Here is a 21,357-nt window from a genome sequence, read left to right on the forward strand (position 1 = left end):
AGGCAAACAGACTTGGGTCATGATTTCCAGCTGATGGCTGGCTTACCTGAAATTATTTGTCAGCTGTTCCCATATCCCCAAGGAAGTGAGGATGGTGAGTTTCTGCTCTCTCTGAGGTAATGTAGAACAGCAAAAAGTATTTTACAAAATTTAAAAGTGTCCAATTCCCCCTGGTTTGCGTGTGTGTATCTAGATTTTTTCAGTGAGGTTTTGAGTATCTATGAGCTTTGTTATTTATAAGGGTTCTTGTGATATCTGGTTATTGAAAAAAAATAATAACAAAAAATTCTCTAGCAACATCTAATGAGTTTTTGTTTTGGTTTGGTTTCTTCTGAAGCGCTTCTGTTTCTAGGCTTACTTAATGTCTGTTGCGTGTAGCTATGTGTATTCTTGCTAGAACTTGTGGCATCTCTGATTTCATTACTGTGTTTATCTTCAGCTATATTGCTATAGTAGGGGAAAAAAAGCATGAGAGAGAGAGAAAAAAACATCAAAACTTTCTAGTTACTTGGGATCTGGATGAGCGTTCACATTTTAAGTTGCTTTTCAGGATTTCAGCAGTGTTTCTGTTGTTCACCCAGAGGAAACAAAGGGCCCTTGTAGTTCTGTGGAAGTGAAAGAGAGGAGGCTGGTAACAAGGGCAATCACCTGGGACCCTGCTCTGCCATTTTCCTTTGAATGGGTGACCTTGTTAAAGAAAATGGCTCTTCTAGAACAGTGCTCTTTGGGGAAAAGCTGAAGTTGGGCTGAAGCAAGAGACGGAGTTGTACGTTGACTTTTGTTTCCATAAAGTTACTGAGGAACGGCACGCAACTTTGGTGTGCATGTGATTAAACTAATCTAGTTAAAATCAGAAAAGGATTTCTCATAATTCAATTGGAGTTGTTTTTAATGTTTGGACTTTGGTCAAGGACAGCTTTATTGATTGAATTTAATTGCATATATTTTCCTGTCCATTTATTGAAGCCTATTTTTCAAGTCACTTGAGAGGCTGCTAACATTTCAGAAAGGGGATATGCCAAAGCATTGCTTTAATTCATTATCTTTTGGACATACAGTAGTTGCTACTTGGCCTGAATTAAATCCGCTAGAGAATGTGATAGTATAATTACTTACAGGTATCCAAAACTGCTTTTAACCAAATTCTCTAGGAGGTTATACATAAGATATGCTTTGCTCTTACATTGAATGCAAATGTCTGGGATTTCAATGATAAATAAATATTTCAGCAACCGAGGGACAGATCTTTCTTGTTTCCATATGTTGCTGATGGACTGAAAATCTTGTGAGGTCTTATTTTTTCCTTAATATATAAAATAGAATTCTTTTACAAATTAGTTCAGTAACTCTTTCAAAATGTGTAAACACGATGACCCTTGAGGTAAAGAGGAAACCATCTGTGATTCTGACTTGCTTTTTTCTTCCAAACCATGTTCAGTCCTCGGAGGCGGTATAGACACAACTGCACGTTAGCTAGATTGCCTCACAGCGTGTTCCAGTGGCACAAAGTCTGAACTTCCAGAAGTTAATGTCATCCTGCTTCAAATCCTAGGAAAGGGTTTAATGTTTCCAGACTGGAAGGATGTTCTTACGGACTGGAGAACCCTGCAGAGAGAGGGCAGCATCTGCATTATGCTGCAAGCAGCGCTTGTAGAGGGAGCACTGTTGCTGTTAGCTCTGTCCCTGCTATCCTTACCTAGTTTCTGCAGTCTTCCACTCCCAGTCGTATCTTCCTGCCTTTAAGAAGTTCGCCATCTAGCAAAGAAATTGTGTACGTGAGTGTCTTAAAGTATGTGGGAGCTTTTGGTGGCAGTAATGGACCCGTCCGAATGTTGGGCTGTAGCTTTCCATAACTGGCATTATCTTGGTGCTTGCAAAAACTGGAAGTAGCAAGAGTTGCAGCTGTTATAAATGGTGTTTATCAGTGATGGGCTTAAGTAGAAAATGTGAATCTATCTACAAATCTTATAAGCATAGAGTGTTTTTCAGGTCCTGGACTATTTTGTAGGGAGGTATGTAAGGCCAGACTTGGCTTAGTTTCAAAAACTGCAAATCAGGCACAATTCAAACTTTAACTCTTCCTTATGTAAGAAAGCACAATGCTTCCTTGACGTGAGGGGAACATTCCCACAAAGAGCCCCATTTTTGTCTCCTTCTTTTAATGGACTTGTAGTTAACAAGCACAGCTGAAATACCTGATGTCTGCAGTGCCTCCCCTTCCCCCAGAACACCTGACATTTAAACATTGCCTGATTCACAAAACTTTTGCTCAGGAATCCAGTGATCATAGCTGATAAAAAGCACAAGGAATTCCTTTCAGAAGGAGCTGAACCACAGATGGTGATGTGATTTGAGGGCCACTGAACATCAACAGTTTCACCAACTGAATCTGAATTACAGAAACACCTGCATGACTGCATCTGCAGACTCAGCTAAATTATGCTTCCATCCAGCCACATGACATCTAATGCGTAATTCTTCTGCATTTTAATCAAATGCATTGTAATGCCAGTGTAAAATTTCAATATGAATGCACCTTAATGTAAGAGTAACTAATGGCTGCCATCCATTAGTACCGGTTAAGAGACATACTTCCTACTAGGCAATGAGGGCACGGTTATTTTAACTCATTACCTGCTTTGTAAGTTACACCCAATTGCACGTGAAGAGGAGATGCTCACAGGACACCACTGGGGATGCGAGATTGAGCACATGAAAGTTGGGAAGTGTTTGAAAGAAGGCTGTAGAGCGGGCTTCACGACCCCCTTGCAGTGAGATGGATTTTGTGTGCGCTGCCCAAATGGTGCCGCTTCCCTATAAAACCTGCGCTGACTTCAGCAGCTTAATGCTTAAAAAAAAAATAAAAAATACTTCTACTGAGCATGCGCAAATTCTGAACTTGTGAAGGCTTTTCAGATTTGATGGATTTTCAAGGCTACCGTAAAGCATCTCTTAAGAAAGGGCTGATGCAGGCCAATCTCCTGGTTATTGCTTCAAGCCGTGACGTCGATAGGCCTTTTCAAGGACAAACTGCCAGAAACACTGAAACATTTTTTTTTTTCCTAGTGCCTTTTTTTTAGGGATAGATGAATTGGCTTGGATAAAAAATTTCTAAAAAAAGAAATCAGCCTGATGAAAAAATGAAGTGTGGAGAATGTCCTCTGATGGCTAATACCTGGTAAAGTTATAGGTGTTGAAAATCTGCTTTTTAAACAGGAAGAACTGGTCAACCTTGGGTGACAGATAACACTGCGAGTTACTGCTTGCTGAAATTGCTGAGTGTGCTGGTTGGCTTTGTTGTAAGGTCTGTCTGTGGTTTAGCCTTCAGAAGCAAGTCCCAGTGCCCGTGGGACTGAATTCAGCAGACTTTTGCCATGATATGAGGTTCTGCCCACGGGGTGGCTGCTGGGATGGGGGCAAGATCTTCTGAAAATTAGATGTCCTATCACGGTACTCTGTTATTGGCATGTTCATACTTCTAGTGAACCATTAAAGCAAGCCTGAAATCATAGTGTGAGGTAGAAAGTGAAGACTTCAAATAAATTCATTCCTAAGAGGCTGGGTATTGAAACACAGTGCTTCCTGCCTATGTTTGGCTTTAGTTCATTGGTCCCTAGTGCAACCAGAATTATAACTCAGGAAATATCTCCAAGGATCATATATATTTAAAACACGCACAAACAAACAAAAAGCCTCCAAAATCTTGAAGTGTGGCTTAAAGGTGGAAAAACTGCTGGCTGGAGAGGCTGGCGGACCACATCTTGATTTGGTCATTTCCTCTTTCTGATATGGGCACATATTCGTTCTTAATTACTCTGAAATCAGAGTAATTATTTTCATATGGCTAACAAATAATGATGAATCAACATTTGCATGTCCCTGAATTGCAGTGGAGGGGGATTACAGATGGTACAAGATGCATCAGTTTTATAAAACATATTGAAGATTTCAACTTCTTGATGGAAAGTGTTCTGTCATCACTTAACTTACACGCATATAAATACTGGCGTAGAGGGGAGTCCGCAGTAATGAGAACCACTAAAGACGCAGAAAACAGGTACACAGAAATCAAAAGCAAGGTTTCAAACCTCAGCTTTCCATTCATTTTCATAAGAACAGACCAGCAAAGCTCCAACTATCCTACTTAGAAAGTCTATGATGGAGCCACAGACAGAACTCAAATGTCCACGTTACGATTCATACCTTAAAAAAACTATTTTCTTCAGTGGAGAGGCTTTACTGTATACTGTTGTATGGCAAACAAAAGAGATTATGCAGAATAAAGCCACTTTATTCCATAACCTTGGATTCCTGGTTTCCTGTTTTTGTCTGTGAACTCTACCTTGAGCATGCCAAATGCACCAAGCAGCTCCCATTTGAAAGAGTGAGAAGGAAAGGGAGGTTGTGTTTGGTGGTCCTGGTAAGTGCAGTGATTTCCAATAACCACAATGTTTGCCATGAGTGAGCTGGATCAACTTAAAAAAATAAAATCTAGTCAAGTGCCCAGCAAGGGGTTATTCTCTTGTCCGCACCTATATGTTAAGTCACACTGACAAGCATTAGTGGGAGCCACACGCATGTGGATGTGTGAGTAGCCCCAAGGGGAGTTGTGTAAAGTAGTTTGCGACTACACAGAGATTGCTTCAGTTGCCACATTAAAATAATCTACGGAGAGAAACCTTAAAGAATGTTGTGGATAAATAATTTAAATAAATTTGCACGTAATGGAGGTAAAAAAATGAAACAAAAACAGCATTAGAGTCTACTCATTGAGCTAAACAGTTAACAAAAACTAACTTTTAGAAATTAAGCTGGCCCATGTTTTCAGAAATGGCTCTTACCTGAGTTCTCTAATTTTTAGAGCCTCAGCATGATGCAGCTGAAAGGGGACAGCTTTGGGGAATCCCATTTCAAAATTAAGCTTCCACCAGAGCAAAAGCAGTCACAGCTTGCAGCTCCTCACTTCTGGAAACATTGACCACTGCAGCTGCATAAATAAATGCTAAGCAATGTCTTTGGCTTACTTAGAACAGGAGAAATAAGGAAGCTATAAAGGGCTAAGATCTTTACCCTAACTCCGAAGAATTCTAAGAATTTTCTTTCTTTGTTTTACTATTACTCTATATTCTAAATAGAAATGAGGGACACAGCAGAAAGGTCTCACTGATGAGACATGAGTTAAAAAAAGCACTGCTAAGTATTGCTCTGATGAAGAATACAGGACATGAAATAGTGGCAGCTCCGCAATAGGTCAATGGTAATGATGCTCCTGAGGTTATGCAACACTGACAGCCACCCTATAAATGTCAAAGCCTTGCAGAATCTCCCTGAGAAAGGTTTCCTGCTACCTGACAAGCCTCCAGCAGCAAGTCTGCTGGGCAGCAAAAATCTCTGAAGAGTTTCTTCTCTTTCTGCGGGCAAACTTCATTTTTTTCCCCCAAAGCCACTGCCTAGTTCAAAATCCCATTGTGATTTGGAGAGTACTGTCCTCACTCTTAGCTGAAACAAAACCTTTCCTGACAGTTACACATAAATAGGTGTAATGAACAGTAAAATCATCAGTTAACAGAGCAGACAGCAATCATTGCTGGAGGGGTGATAAGAGCCCATACAAACAACCTAAATTGGTGGGATATGGAGTGGATGATGAGTAAATAACGTGTATAAATCAGGTGTAATTGTGATTGTGATCAGTGGTTTCCATCCCTTGTTCTGGTGCCCATTGTGGAATTCAGCCACCTGCAAGTTCTTGCAGAGCCCTGTGTGTCTGTGTAGGTCTCACTGGCTTCAGAGCCAGGTCCAAATTGCTCCAGCACCGCGGCTCTAGAGCATCCCAAGGCGAAGCAATCCATAAGACTGACAATGAAAGCTCTTATCTCATAAGACATCCTTTTCCAGTGGTCATTTATACCAATAGCCAACTGTTAATCCTGGTAAGCCAAGCTCGTTGGGTCCATGCTGGTCAAAGCACTTGACAAAAGACCTCGTGTTCCAGCTGACACCTGCGAGTAATTACACCCAGAGATAGGGGTGTGCAAAAGAACAGTTTGAGAGCTGATGCTGAGAAGAGAGGTGCATTTCTTTTTGGAATAGACTGAACTGTTTTCTGATCTCTAAGTGCCTTAGGGTCTTGGAAATCAAAGTAAATACAATCAGTTGCCAGATGTTCATCTGGAAAAGTGACAGATCTTCAGTTATTTTCACCAGTTCTGGGAGCTGATTCCACTTCCCGGATGATACAATATTTTATAAGGCTGTTGTATTAGGCACAGAGCAAACGATCTAAAGACATCAGAAAACAGAATCTGGGGGCCCACCTTTTTCACAAAGCGTTTCATCTACCTTCCAACACTTCTTCCAATCTGCCTCCAATGTTTTGGGATATCCGGACGTGTACGATGCATAGCAAAGACAAGCATTCAGTTTTAGAGGAAGCTAAAACATGGTGGGTGACTCTTCCCTGAAAACCTCCTGAAGAAAAGAGGGGAGAAGATGAGAAGATGATTCCTCTGGAAAGTACCAGCCAGCCACAACCAGGTAGGATACTTTCAGTTATGTTCCTGTGTAGTGAATGTTTATTGCATTGGCACTATTTGAATGTTACTGAGTTCTGGTTAGAAAAAAAGCACTGGAAATAGATTCACCTTAAGAAGTATTTATTACTAAGAGTCAGAATGCATGTGATGTTTTAGTACTGTTTCTTAAATCTGCTTTGATAAAATCTATTATCAGAAATTGTTTTTAATCTACATTGATATAGTAGGTATCTAAAAATGTTAAGCAGAAAATAATGTGGCAAACAGAAGTGAAGAGATGTGACAGTCTATTTTGTCTTGTTTTGTAGAGTTCCAGTTCTGGAAGACAACCTGTGCCCATCAGACCGCTTTCTGTCAAAAGACAAGAGGAAGACCAATTTACATTGACAGATTGAGCAATAAGCCTCCTTCGTATCATACCACCTCCTCCTGGGTTTACTAGTTCTTTTGAAGATAAAGAAATTCGTCAGATTTCGTCCCTCCCAGCAAATCATTTCAGCTTGTGTTTCAATTTAAGCTGCTGAGTCAATCAGTGGGACAATTTTCTGCTTAGAGTTAATTGCCAGCATCACTGCAAGCTCAGAAGGCAGGTCAGCAGCCACTGGATCGGTCTCTGCCTAAGTCCCTGAGACTATCTAGAGGTCCAGGCTTTGCTATCGCTGACATTTCCACGTCCTCCCTCCAAACTTTTGGCGTCTGAGTTACCGCTTAATAATGCTGCTCAGTGTTTTGGTGTTGCTGTTTTTTTTTTTTTTTTTTTTTTTTTTTTAATTTGGCTTGTAATTGAGTTACCGGTACCTCTCATATGGACAAGTTGTGGCTGTGGTGCATATACACAGACTGAATACTGCCAAAGAATTCTTCACTTACATATGGCTGATGAACAAAATAGGGGCATTTCGTAGAGGCTTGTGCTGAACTCGCCCTAAAGAGAGGTGCTCTGGGACTACCTGGAGGTACATTTACCTTGCAGCTGGTGGAGAGAGTGAGGGAAGGCCAGACCCTGGGTGCTAAACTCCAGCTAGGTAGATGGTTAAGAGAGAGCCTCAGAAATAATGAGACGGATACACAAAAAGGTGCCATCTCCTCAGGTATCACAAAAAGATTTGTCATCTCTACTGACTCTACTTTGTAAAGCTTGCCTCAGTCACCTGTGCTGTAATTTTACAGAGGGTGCTTAGCAGAGACTGAAAATGTTATAACCAGCAGGAATGGCATCTTCCCTGGAGCATCCCTCTCCGGGGAAAATCCTGATCCTCGCCAGCTGCGGCTGCCGGTGCCGCTGCCACAGACAAAGGCTGCTGCTGATCCGCAGCAGGGGTGGCTGGAAAGCCCACAGGGAGCGGCAGGGGAAACCCAAGCATGAGAATAGTTAATATCAGATCTGGTCACCTCCATCTGTATAATTAGGAATAACAGCAGACATCTGGTAGTTATTTTTCATGGGCTAGCAAATATGTTTAAGGGCAGAAATGATTGTGCTGAACCTTCACTCTGAGCTCCTGCACAGAATCAGGCGATGCTCTTTGGTTTTGTAGCATTTAGCTCCCGGCTTTTGTCATGGCCCCGCAGGTCCTGGGGCTAGGCCGAGCTGTGCATAGCCCAGGTTTAGGCAGAAGGCCCCCAGGAACGTGATCACAGCTGAAGGAAATTGGACGAGGCCTCTGCTTCTCTTCCTTCTGCAATACGCTGAGCTGAGGCCGGAGGCACCATGTGGTGGTGTCGTAGTCTCCAAACGTCTTGTGTTTGCTCGTGGTTTTGGCAGTTGCTGAACTTTTCAGAGGGGGGAGAGGGGAAGGTGCTGGTAGGATGCAAAGGACAGGTAGCGCACGTGTCTGGGAAGTGCTGTGGCAGGTATGTGAGGTCGCAGAGGCGAGAAGCTGGGCGAGCGGCAGGGCTGGCAGCGTTCCTCAGGGGAATCAATTGCTGAGGCAGAAATGCTTCAGAAAAAAAAGAGGTTTGGGGTCAACTTTCAGTCTAGTGTTCCGTCTGTGGCCTGCGCCAATCCTGGGCTGTCTTATTCAGTGCATAAAGCAGAATTCCAGGTGCAAGATTCCCTGGGCTGGGGTCACTGCATCTCCTTCCCCGGGAGCAGAGGCACAAGCCCCCGAGGGACCTACTTCTTCTTGCCAGGAGGCAGGCGAGGGGTGGCAGATCTGCCGGTGGGGGGCTCCCACATCGACACAGAAACTCAGTCTCTATTTTTTGAGATCTGTTACTAGAGATTTATAAATGTGTGATATCTGCACACCTGGCGTGGATCTGTAGAGCCTGTGAAATGTGTTAGGCTTGTTATTACTTGATTATTCCTCCGCACAGGTGTACGTTCCTGCTCTGAAATACTTACGAGACGTTTCTGCTGATGTGTATAGACTCACAGCTTTGAAGGCTAGAGAAAGCCCCTTGATATGCTACAAATCACCGTCTGCTACGGCCCCTGCATTAAATGCATAACCCTGTGTTTGGTTACAGCAGGTCGTCTGGTCTTGCTTTGAAACCACCACAAAAAGGCAGTGCCTACTTCGTCCCTTGAAAGTCAGCCTTCAGCCACTGGTGCTGGTAAAAACATACACCTCAGTTCTCACTTGAATTTGCTCGACTGACTTGCAGATATCCATTTTTCTCTGAAAGATTAAAAATGTCATCGGTATCTAGCAGATAGTTCCAGAGAGATCTCATAGATACTTACACATTATACTCAGGTCACGTCTCAGTCTTCTTTCCAGTAAGCTAGGCAGATTGAGTGCTTTAAGTCTTTCACCATTAAGCACTTCCTTCAGCCCTGAAATCCTCTCTGTGGCTCTTTTCTGCACCCTCTCCAGTTTTCCAGCAGTCTTTTAAAACTGCGAGCGCCAGAAACTGCATAATCTTATATTGTCTGTATTAAAACCAATTGTGTTTGAATGGGCTCAGCTCATCAAGCAGCAGAGATCGCTTGGAGTGTCATTCTCATCATTGTCTGTCACTCCACCGATGTTCCTGTCATCCTCAAATTTATCAGCTGTGAATTTGCAGTGTTTACATCCAGATCGTTGAAGAAAACATTAACTAGCATCTGACCTGATGCTGATCCTGGTAAAACTCTCCCGTTTGATAACGCTTCCTGATTCATAGCTACTTTTTAACAGGCTGTTAGCCAATTCCTAATCTAATTAGTGCATGCTCTGTTGCTGTTTCTAATGTTTTTTGATCAGAATATCACACAGTGTTAATTCTAATCTCCATTAAAAAAAACGAATATCACATCTCTTCATTGACCTTTATCATTCAGTCTTTACCTTCGTCGTATTATTTGATGTGCCTCATCAAAGAAAGAAATTGGGTTTGTCTGATAAGCCTTATTTCTCCTAAAACTGTATTTACCGTCATTAATTATATCTCCATTCTTTATCGTTTCGATCCCGTGGCGGCTTTTCCAATACAGGGTAACAGCTGATGGTGCGTTAGAGGCCTGTCTTGGAGGTCAGGACGTGGGTTACGAACTCAGCCAAAACAATTTATTTCTTACACCGGCTCCTTGAAAACCAGCACGCATCGCTGCAGTGCCTCCTTGTTTATTTACATTTATCCATCATCAGGTGATTGAAAACGACTCCTTGCCACGCTGCCTTAAGCGTAAGCTGTGACAAAAATGACAAGGCTGTAGCAGGGCGTCCTGGCCACTGTTCTCCACGTGCTTCCCGGTGACCACTGGCACGGAAATCATTACGACCGTAGACTTCCAGGGAGAGCTGCGTGTTCCTGGAGCACGCCTTAGAAGAATGCCATGAAAGGGCCGATGATGAAATATCAGCTATCATGTAACTATCTATAAATGTTAGACTTCTACAAAGTGATTCCACTGAATTGTAATTAAGGGTTTGAAAGTCGAATGATTTTAAGTGCTAGTTTTAATTACCGCTTGGTGAACTTTAGTGCGTTAGGATTGTCACAACTTTCCTTTAGAATTAGTGTCAAGCCAGGCAATACAGTGGGAAATTATTAACTCATACTTTGGTTCGGCAATTATCTGCATTACAAGGTTTATGCAATTAGCTGTTTAAGATGTCATTATATTTTGCCATCTGGTACACAGGAGTTTATGCATATGAACAGGCACGTGTTGAAGTGATTTTCACTATATGACTCTTGATCTCAACCCAAATCATCACTATAATGAGTGGAAGACACAGTGTACAGTACATTAGTGGCAGGTGCATACTATCAACTTCATTTTAATAGAAGACTTTCATGTTTCCATTTTTAAAGTATTCTGCACAAGTGCTGAAAAATTAATTGCTCGTTTGCAATTTAGCAAAAACTGAGGACATGTTATTGCTAAATGCTAAGGAACATCAGTTTGCAGGAAAGCGGCCACTAATTTAAGTTCTTCCCATCTGTAAGTTCAGGCCAATTTCTTCTCCAGACAATAAGAAAGTCTCACTGAAGTTGAGCGTAAAACCCTCTCTTGTTTCACGGTGAGCACGCTGAATTACCTTTCATAGTCTCACGGCACCGACAGCCTCTTGAAGCTATGGCAGAGCAAGCTGCAAGGATACCTTGAAGGATTCCTCGTGCAACAACGTCACGGGGCTCAGCTCTGTCCTCCGTCTCCCCTCCACCTGGCTCACCGCGTCCCTTTTACCTGCTGGCTCACGTTTGAGACATAGATTTTAAATCTGGGGCGGGGGGGGGGGGGGGGGGGGGAAGGTCCTGCTGCCAATAGCACACCACAAGGAGATCCTTGCTTCCAGGCAGGACAGAGCATAGATATTAATAATGACATCACTGTGTACTTCGGTAATACCTGGTGTTTCTGCTGCACGCTCGGTCCGGCGTTCCAAAAATATTTGCAGTCTTTAATTTATTAAATTGCATGCGGATATTAGCCTCGTTTGACACAAGGAGGCTGCTGGGCTCTGCAACTGCGAGAGACCTCCCTGGTCCCGGGAAGGCTGCGCAGAGACTGAGAAAGAGCCACCAGAGGGGACAATACTCACGGAACTGCGGTGCCGAGTCCTGAAACTGGGCTGCGGCTGCAGGGTTGGCATTTAGCTGGAAAGGCGTCCAAAATGGCTTGGGGCAGGGAGAGGGTTTGGGGTCGGGGAGCAGGGGACAGCTCCTGCCACCTCCTCCTCCGAGCTTTGCTGGAGCGGGACTGCTCGCGACACAACACAGATCGTGTGGGTCTGCTGGTAAATCCCATTTCTTGGGATATTTGTTATTTGGGGTTCTGGTGTGCCTCTCTGCATCCCCCCCGTGTCTCGGGGCTGTCTCAGGGGAAGAAGGGGCCGTGTCAGGATGGCAAAGCATCGGTGCCGCGTCTCCACCTGCAGCCACTGCAGCTTCATTATTGAATTACATTAACAGGCCGCCCTCTAGTGTCATATTTTATTACGTGGGTAAAAAAAGAAGGGCCGGGCAGGTAAAAATCCGTGTCTTTGCTCGGTGAGCACCAGCCAGCGCGGCACCCACACGGGTGGCCACGGAGCGTTTTCAGAGAGCGTGTCGGGAAGCCCTCTGCCAGGTTAGAGTCCCTAAAACTTGGTGTGAAAAGGGTTTTTTTTTGTACTGAGGTTCAGGAAATCAGTCCCCAGAAGCCAAAGGAAGATATTTCTCCGATCTGCACAGCCCCTTGCTAAGGTGCAGGATTTGCCCGTTCCCTAGAATCGACATCAACGTTTCCGTGGCAGGTTGCACCAACACCTGGCACCGATGTCTGTCCGGACCCCCGGTGTGATGCGTTCAACCCTTGTGTACGCGCCTCGGTGTCACCTGGGGGAACACCGGGGATCGTCCGTCACAGCAGCACGCTGCAGGGCACGAGTCCCCGAGGGCACCCGGCCGTCCTCCGCGCCCGTCCTGCGGGGCGCAGGGCTTGGGCACGGCCTTCGAGGGGTGGTGCTGGTGGGTGAGGGTGGGGATGGGGATGGGGATGATGAGGGTGAGGATGAGGATGAGGATGAAGGTGAGGAGGGTGAAGATGAGGGTGAGGGTGAGAATGGGGATGAGGATGAAGATGAGGATGACGAGGAGGGTGAGGATGAGGATGGGGATAGGGATGGGGATGGGGATAGAGATGACGATGGGGATGAGGATGAGCATGGGGATGGGGATGAGGATGAGGATGATGAGGGTGGCGATGAAGATGAGGGTGACGATGAAGGTGAGGATGAGGATGAGGACAAGGACGGACCACCATCTCCCCAGCAGAGCTGGGTTGCCAGCAGCCAGCACCGAGCTGCCCGCTTTCCCCGGGGCCCCGCGTCCTTCCTCCTCCTCCTCCTCCTCCTCAGTCCCCGACGGGGCCCCCGGGCCGGCAGCGGCCGGGAGGGGGCAGCGCGGGCCCCGCCGCCACCGGGATGGGGCCGGGGGGCGCCGGGGGGGCGGCGGCGGGGTCGCGCCTCCAGGGGGCGCCGCGTGCTCGGCGCGCGGGCACGCGCGGGCAGATGCGCGCACACGGGAGCGCGCTCGCGAGCACGCCGGCCCCGCGCACGTGGACGGCCGCAGCTGCAGGCGCGCGCGGTCGGGCACACGTGCGAGCAGGCAGACGTGCACGCGTGTGCACAAGCGTGCAGGCAAGTGTGCACACAGATGTGTGCACGTGCAGTCAGGCACGTGCGTGCACAGGCTGCACACAGGTGTGCACAATTATGGCCGTGCATGCACACAGACTGCACGTGTGTGCACACAGACTGCACACGTGTGCACAATCATGCCCATGCGTGCATGCAGACTGCACACGTGCACATACAGCCACACCCATGAATGCACACAAACTGCACACGTGCATGCCCCCATGCATAGACACGTGCACATATCCGCACACATGCACACGCCTGTCGTGCACACGCACATGCATGCGTATGCACATGGCACACACGTTGCCGAGCAGAATTGCAGCCCCACGCTCTCACGCAGCATCGGGGCTGGCTGAAGGGGCCCCGTGGTGCTGAGTGGGGCTGGTTTAGGAACAGCCCCAGCGTCCCTGGGCCCCGTGGGGTGCTATAAGCTGTGGGGCACAGGGTGCAAGGGGAGGGAGGGCGGCCCTGCTCCGCTGCGCGGTGGTGACGTTTTATCAGGCAAACATCCTGAGCCGTGTTTTGCAACCCCGCAGCAACGCAACTGGAATTATTTATTATTGTTTCTTCTTATTAATTTAATTAAGTTTTGTTGGTGTAGCATTTTTCCCCCATATTAAAGGAAATGAAGTCAACATCATTAAAAGGAGTGGAATAGGCGTATGCCAAAGTATTTGTAAGAGCACGTTAAAAATATTCTAATATGAATTCCAGCTGTCTCGCAGTCCACTGCGAACTTCTGCTGAGAAATCCAGCAACGCCGCGGCTCTGCTGCTGCCGTCCTTGGGCTGAATGCAAGTTTGTGGTACCAAGGGGAAGAAACCTTCGCCGTGTCCTACGCTCACACTTTTTAAATCAAGTTAGATAGCCATTTACAAGGGCCTTCGGCGTCCCTTTCGGAGCAGATCTCGTGGTGCTTGCAATTAAACGCCAATTGCACCGCCCTCGTCTGCTCCGGAGGACGGCAGAGAACTTCCTGAGGCCTGGCCAGGGCTGGGGGCGTGCGTGTCCTCGTGTGCTGTGCACGGGGCGGAGGGGACATGTCCCATGGCACACTGCTTGTGCAATGGCACCGGGATGCTCCTGCTGCCAGGGGGTGCTCTGCCCCCCACGCCTGGGCACAACGCTCCGGCCCTGCTGCACGTGCTGCACGCTGTACACACCGCATGGGGCGTGCTGCATATGCTGCCTGCTGCACGTGCTGCACATGCTGCACGGTTCATGCTGCACACACTGCACACCTTCGCCCTCCCAGGGCTCTGGCAGAGGGGGCGCAGAGTGAGGGATCGGGAGCAAACTGCAGAAAGCCCCGCGTGCTGCTTTGCTTTGGGAGGCTTATCGCAAGCTGCAAGAGGTGGGCACTTACAGGGGTGTGCGGCCACCTGCACGTGGCACTGGGCTCTCCGCAGCTCTTGCACGACTTGAGGCAGTCGCATCAGGGGGGCTGGAGGGTTCGGGCATTCCCAAAACTTCTCCCCCTGCAAACGTGCCCAGAACAGTGCGCAGCCCCTGGCACAGGCAAAATAAATAAATAAATAAATAAATAAATAAAAAATAACAGAGGTTGCGCCAGCCCCTAAGTTACAGGAACAGTGCTGACTGCTTCCCGTAGTGGGTTTCATGTGCTACTGTCCAAGGGTGCAAAGGGGAGTGCCCACGGCAGGGCCTAATGCGGTGCAGGGGCGCAGCTGCGTGTCCGAGCCCCCCAGGCCCTCACCCAGCCCGTGGTTTTTCCCCGCCTGCCTCAGTGACACGCGTGTGTGTGTGTGTAGGCATGTGCCGTACACGTGTGTGCATGTGCATGTGTGTGCATGTGTGTGCACGCATCTTTGTGCATGCGTATGTGCGCGCGTGTGCACACGTGCACGCATATGCATGCATGCCTGTGTGCATACACGTGTGTGTGCGTGTGCGTGCACGTGTGCGTGCACCGGCGGTGCTGCAGCTGCAGGCACAGGCAGGGGCCGGGCAGGGGGTGGCGGGGGCAGGCAGGGGGGGGCCGCCCCCAGCTTCCCCCCCCAGGCTGCTGCGGGGCTTTGTGCTGCAGGGGGGCCGGGGGGGCGCCGGCTCTGGCTTCGCTCTGCCTTTCTGCCTCCAGCCTTTCCGCCTTTATATTTGTATGATTTTTATTTTTTTATTATTTTTTGTAACCGGGGGGGGGGGAGAGGGGGGGCGGCCCCGGGCTCGCCCCGCATCCCCCCCCCTGTGCGCGACTGGAGGTGAGGGGGGGCGGGAGCTGGAGCCGCCGGCTGCGGGGCCGGAGACTGCGGCAAAAGGAAAAAAAAAAAAAAAGGAAAAAAAAGAAAAAAAAAAAAAGCCCGAGTCGGGGGAACCCCCCCCGGCCCGCGGGGCGGCGGCGCTGGGCGGCGCGGAGCGAGCAGCGGGGCTGCGCGGGGCGGCCGGAGCTGCGCGCCTCTCCCTGGCTTCCTTTTGCTTTTGCTTTTTTTCATTTTATGTTTTATTTTTATTTTTTTTTTGCCTTTTTTCTCTCCTTTTGCTGTACCTTAGCTGAAAATGGCTACCGCCGGCTCCGCGAGCGTTTGCGAAGGCAGGAACGGGCAGGTTGCGAGCTTTGCTTCTTTCCCTAAAAATACCCCGAGCCCACCAAATCCGCGCCGCAAACTTTCAAGGCTTTTTTTTTTTTAATTTTTATTTTATTATTATTATTTTTTTCTCCCTCACCCCCTTCTTTTCCTTCCCCTTCCTCCCCCGGAGCGGCGATGCCGGGGGGCCCCGGGGATGGGAGCGGAGCCGCCGCCCGCCCTGGTGCGCACCGAGCACCGGGCACCGGGCATCGGGCACCGGGCACCGGGTACCGGGCATCAAGCACCGGGCACCGAGCACCGGGCACCGGGCACCGGCGGCGAGCATCCCCGGGCAGCCCCGGGCAGGCGAAGGCAGCAGCGGCGGACACGGCGCTCCCGGGCCGGGACGCTCGCGTTTTTGGGGGTGTCCTTGCAAAAATCCGCGAATAAAAGCGCGGAGCTCCCGGATCCCGCATCCCCCGGCAGCGAGGAGCGAGTAGTTAATGCACTAAGTATATGTACTGCTCGGGCGGGGGGGCGGGGGGAGCCGCTCGTGTGTCGCGATGTATGGAGAATGTACGTGGCTATTAAAGTGACGTGGGAAAAGCTGCTCGGCGAGGGGGCTCCTTCTGTGGCGAGGACAAAGAAGAAACTGGAAGCGATCTTTTAAAATATTTTCCATTCATAAAAATGGCAGAGGGCTTATGCACCAGTCTATTTCTGCGTCTGACTGCACAGCTAATACGTTATTGCCAGCTTCAGAAGATAATTGTAGTGTCGGTGGAGACCTAATAATACAGTAGCACATGTAATTTTAAACAACACCTCATTGTTTATTGGGATGTAACTTTCCCAAAGTTTATTTGTAGCATTAAGAGATTTTAAGTGCAGAACAAATTGCAAATGAGCAGCTGCGGGGCGATGCGCGTTTTGTGTGGCTACAAGAGTTTCTATATTTAGCGACAAGCTGAATCTGAAGAGGATTTAAAAAAAAAAATAGAATATCTGTAAGGAAATGCTTATTTCCTCCCGGAGGAGAGGGCTGGGGGATCTCCGGGCTCCGCGGTCCCCCTCTCGGAGGGAGGAAGGATGCCTGCGCATCCCTGCAGCGCGCTGAGCTGCGGCGCTTCGTGCCCCTCGTGCACCTGCTCGCCGGGCTCCGAAACACCCTGTCCAGCCAAAAAGCTGCCAGCTGCCTTGGGCACGCTTAGGGAGGTGATTCTGGTGCCGTGATTTCTGTGCTTTTTTTTTTTTTTTCCAGGAGATGGAATAAAAGCGTAGCTGAGCGCATCCCCATGCAGGGGCCACCTGTGCGGCGTGCCGGCTTACCCTATAGAAAGCGTCCGGCACCCTATAGGGGCTGGTGCCGCACGGGGCGAGCTGGGGCTGGGCTCCCCGCTCAGGGTCTGGGCTCCCCCCGCAGGGTCTGCACCTCTCCTTTCCTGTGTTTTTAAGAAAACTCTACAAAAACAAAGCAGCCTCTCTGGAGAGACCCGGTGGCAGCGCAGGGTGCCCGTCCCAGGGATCTATGTTGCCAGAGCGTACGATGCGGCAGGTCAGTGAATTACAGTAATGAAGACCTCACCAAATTTCAGGTGCAGAAGCTGAGACGTTTGTTTCGCTGCTGCGGACGAGCCGTAGGCACCGGGCGAGGCAGAGCAAGCAAGCTGTGCGGTTCCCCAGGCGACTTTTAGGCAGGAGCATGGGCTCTTACAGGCAGCCCTCGCACACCGGGGGCACACGACTCATGTCTGACCGACCCCTTGCATGTTACGAGTTTGTCTATGAAGTTAGGAAACGCGAGGAAGTGAAAAGTTACTGGTCACGATTGAAGCGTATTGCTTTTTAGTCTCTGAGATTTCATTTAGGTTAACTTCTTTATGATAAAAGTGTTTCTTCTGCATTACTTGCATTAGTTCCTCTCTCTCCTTCCTACCAAGAATAAAGACCTGTCCTGTTTTAAAGAACGCGTAATTTAAGGCTGGAGAGGGCAATTTTTATATAATTTTTATAAAAGTCAGCGTGGGGAAAAGTTGAGGTGGAAAACTTCCCTGCTCCGCAGCCGCGAGGAAGGCGATCGGCGCTCCTACGTGCTGCGGGTCAGCGGGGCTCCGACTATTTTGAAAAATAGCGGTGGCAGAGATTTGCAGACGAATTATGTGCTCGTGCACAATGCCAGACAAGCCGCGCTAAAGCCTGCACCTGTTAGCACGCTCCCCTCGCCAGACGCGGGGCTAGGTACGAAGTTGGCAGAGGGCTGCTGCGAAAAGGCCACTCGCAGCCTTTTCTTCTCCTCCCGGGACTTGGGCACAGACGAGGAGGGCGAAAAGCGGCTGGGTCCGCGCGTCGCTGCTTTGTTTTGCTTTGCTTCCCATTGGGGGAAAGAATGGCTGGCTCTTCTTTTTAAAAGTTACAGACCCCAGAGACGGGCGTGCAGCTCAGGGCAGGAGGGAACGCATGCTAATTAGGGCTGGAGCAGCACCGCGGGTCGCACGCCGTGGAGGTGAGCCCGCTGGCAGTTCTGCACTCGATTCCTGCTTCCTCCTAAATGCAGCTTTCCCTTCTCACACACCTCGCTGTGTGTCACCTGGCTGTCACGGTGCCCCGCGAGCAGCTTCGCTACGTACAGCTTTATTTTCACACCACGCGTTCCATCTCAGCTTTTAGGAGTGAGCCCTAAATGTGAGATGTTCCCATAGGGAAAAGAGCAACAAAAGAAACGCGTCCCTTTGGGAAGTGCTTCGCACGGACACGGCAGCGCGCGGGTAATACACTGGAATAAGCGTGTGTGCACGCACGTGCAGGATCTGCCTCACCGTGATTGTATCACCCTTGCACAAACTTTCCTCGAGCAAAAAAACTTGCATGGAGGTGTGCAAGCTCAGGCCCAGCACGCGTACACCAAAGTGCCCGAGAAAGCAGGGGACGGAGGCGGGCAGCAGGATCGGGGCTGTGCCCAATTCTCCCGCCGTCACCACACAGTGGTTTGGTACCACCGAGAGGTGCCCAGCAGCCTCCAGCAGAGACACCCACATGACAAAATATTTCTGGGAGTCCCCTGGACGTGCTCACATCCCGTCCCGGGGGCATTAGTAGGGCTTTATGCAGTGGGATGGGGACATCGGTGCAGTGCGTGGGGCCGTGCCGCGGGGCCGTGCCGCGGGGCCGTGCCGTGGGGCACTGCACGAACCCACCGGGAAATTTCGGCTGGCAAAAGCACCCTCCTGTCACAGGGCACTTTCACTTCATGGTATTTCCACTTCTCCAGCTGAACTCTGCTCGTGCGGTATATTCATGGTAAAGCAGCGTTACAGCTTGTCGTGCTCCCCGTTACCAGGTCTGCAGCAAAACAAAAGGGAAAGTGCTGCCTCTCCCGCCTCTCCCGATCCTGTTTTCTCCCTTCCCGTGGTCTGCAGGCTTTGCCCGATAACTGATTTCCTCTGCAATGCATCTTGCAACAGGCTCAAGCCCTGCGGAAGAGCATTACGAGAGCTCCGCAGGCGTTTCTGTGGGCTTTTTTCATGTGCGGCCGTGGGGATGAGCAGAGACCCAGGGAAGGCACGGCCAGGGGGAACCTCACAGCGCTGCAGAGAGCACTGACCGCCGCGTAATTCCCGTCCCCGTGGCTTTGGAGACCCACCTTTGGCCCACACCCCAAAATCTGGGCCTGTCTGGGGACTGGTCTTGGTGCAGCCGCCCTCGTCCATCGAGCAGGGATGGCAACGCTCGTCCCACTCACCTGCCAGGAGCCTTGGCGGTGGATGGAAAATGCAGCAAGCAAAACATTAATATTTGTACGTGTGTGGTGGGGTAAGGTGAGAATGTCCATCAAACACATCGGGCTGCCTATTTAAGCTGCCCCCTGAAATCTGGAGATTTCAGCTTCTGCCCAAAGCTTCTCTCGGAGGGTGAGAAGCGTCTGCGGGACGCTGGGCCTGTTGCCCTTCCCTCAGGGCTGGGAGCCCAGGAGCAAACCCCGTGCAGGCACGACCACCACCAGCAGCCTCGCAGGCCGCTCTCAGCGTTGGTATCTGTGTCCGACACAAATTTTGGGGAGGCTGGCGGGGCCGGGGGGCAGTGAGGCACGACACGTCGCTGGTCGCGGGATGATGCAGCAAGCGCCAGGCTTTGAGTCCCCACTGCCGCCGTGGGATTTGGGGCGGCTTTGGGAGGCCAGGGCCAGGCCAGGGGCTCGCACCGAGCCCCCACTGTCCTCGGGGGGTGTCTGCGCCGAGCGGGGCCCAGGGCAGCGATCCCAAAGCCACCGGCGATGCTCAGGGCCCTGCCGGGCCGTGTGGCGCCTGGAAGTCAGGATGAGGCCTCGCCTGCCGGCCGCGGGCTGCTGCCAGGCCGTACGGCGTATAGACCGGCCATTGTCCGCGCTGATCCCTGCCCAGCTGACGGGCTATTCAGAGCGCTCCTCCGGCCTCTCCAAAACCCCAGCTTGTTCTTCCCCGGTGACAGCCATCCCTCCCATTCGGCGTTCCCTTTGTACGCCTGATAACATGGTGGAAATCCCTTATTATGCTGCTTTTAATAACGCTTTCACCCGGCGGAGGGACATGATGTTTTAATTTATGCAGCACGCATCCATCCTCCGCGAGGAACCCTCGCAAGCCCCGAGCCCTGCCGAAGGACACGGGGAGTTTGGGGGGTTCCCCCGTGGCTCCCAACCTGTGCCCCGTCCCGTGGGCTGCCCCGGGGGGGTCACCACGAGGGGACTGAGGTCACAGCGAGCTGTGCACGCACGCCTGGAAACTGAAAATCCTCCGTGAGCTCGCTGCTGTGGGGTTGGCTTGGGTTTTTTTTGTTGGTTTTTCTTTTTTTTTCCCCTTTTTTTTGCTGTCTGCTCAGTGCGGCGGCAGCCCCGTGTCGGTGACTACCTGCTCGAGCGGATTAAACGCGGTGCGTTGGGAGGGATAACGGCGCCGCTCGTTAGGTTGTGGAAGTTGAAGTCTCACTTTGTTGTAAAAAAAAAAAAAGTGATTAACCTTCAGATCCATTTACTTTTTTTTTTTTTTCTTCTCCCCCCAAATTAATTTTGCATTATTATCACGCATCTCGGGGCTTCCAGTTTTAAGAATATAATGCTTCTGCTGTTAATGAAGCGGGCATCCACGATCAAGGGGAGCTGAGAGCTACAGACAATTGTTTGTTTGCCTTTATTTCTCACGCCCTTTGAAGGTTTTTCTTTTTTTCTCTCTCTCTTTTTTTTTTTTTTTTTTTATTAAGTGACTTTAGCAGATTGTACCCTCGGAGCTGTGAATAATAGGGTTATTCTACAAAAATGGCCAAGGCTAGTTAAGACACACAAAGCCAGGAAATCCTTTCAGGGATGAAATCAGGACTATTTTAGGGGTGCTGGGTAAGTTGCAGACTTTGCAGCTCGGCGCTCGGCTGCTGCAGTGCTGCCAGGCACGGCCGCGCCTGGAAGGAAAAGTTCCTCCCCCGCCGAGGGCTTGCCCGGCCGCGGCCGGGGGGGGGGGGGGGGAGCAGAGCGGGGGGGCGCGGAGAGGGGGCTGTGCAAAGCAAAGGGGGTGCAAACCGAAATGGGGGTGCAAAGAGGGGCGCAAAGCAAAGGGGGGGTGCAAAGGAAGGGGAAGGAAACGGGGGAGTGCAGAGCAAACTGGGGGGTGCAAAGGGTGGGAGAGCAAAGGGGGGGGTGCAAAGGGGTGCATAAGGGGTGTGCAAAGCAATGGGGGGTGCGAAGGGGTGTGCAAAGCAAAGGGGGTGCAA

The 21,357-nt window shown here is 49.8% G+C and overlaps 1 protein-coding gene and 1 long non-coding RNA gene across 25 annotated transcripts in view; both read left to right on the top strand.

The window, feature by feature from the left end:
• The window catches only part of NFIA (nuclear factor I A), a 352,139-nt gene that overhangs the window by 76,695 nt on the left and 254,087 nt on the right, over positions 1-21,357 (top strand). The gene's annotated exons all lie outside the window — the stretch shown is intronic.
• LOC310903762 lies at positions 13-11,161 on the top strand. The gene is made up of 3 exons (XR_014587778.1): positions 13-116; positions 1,439-6,537; positions 6,845-11,161. It is a non-coding gene; the product is annotated as an uncharacterized lncRNA (long non-coding RNA).

The sequence above is a fragment of the Anser anser genome, assembly GCF_964211835.1.
Source record: "Anser anser genome assembly, chromosome: 8".
NCBI classification, from domain to species: Eukaryota; Metazoa; Chordata; class Aves; order Anseriformes; family Anatidae; genus Anser; species Anser anser.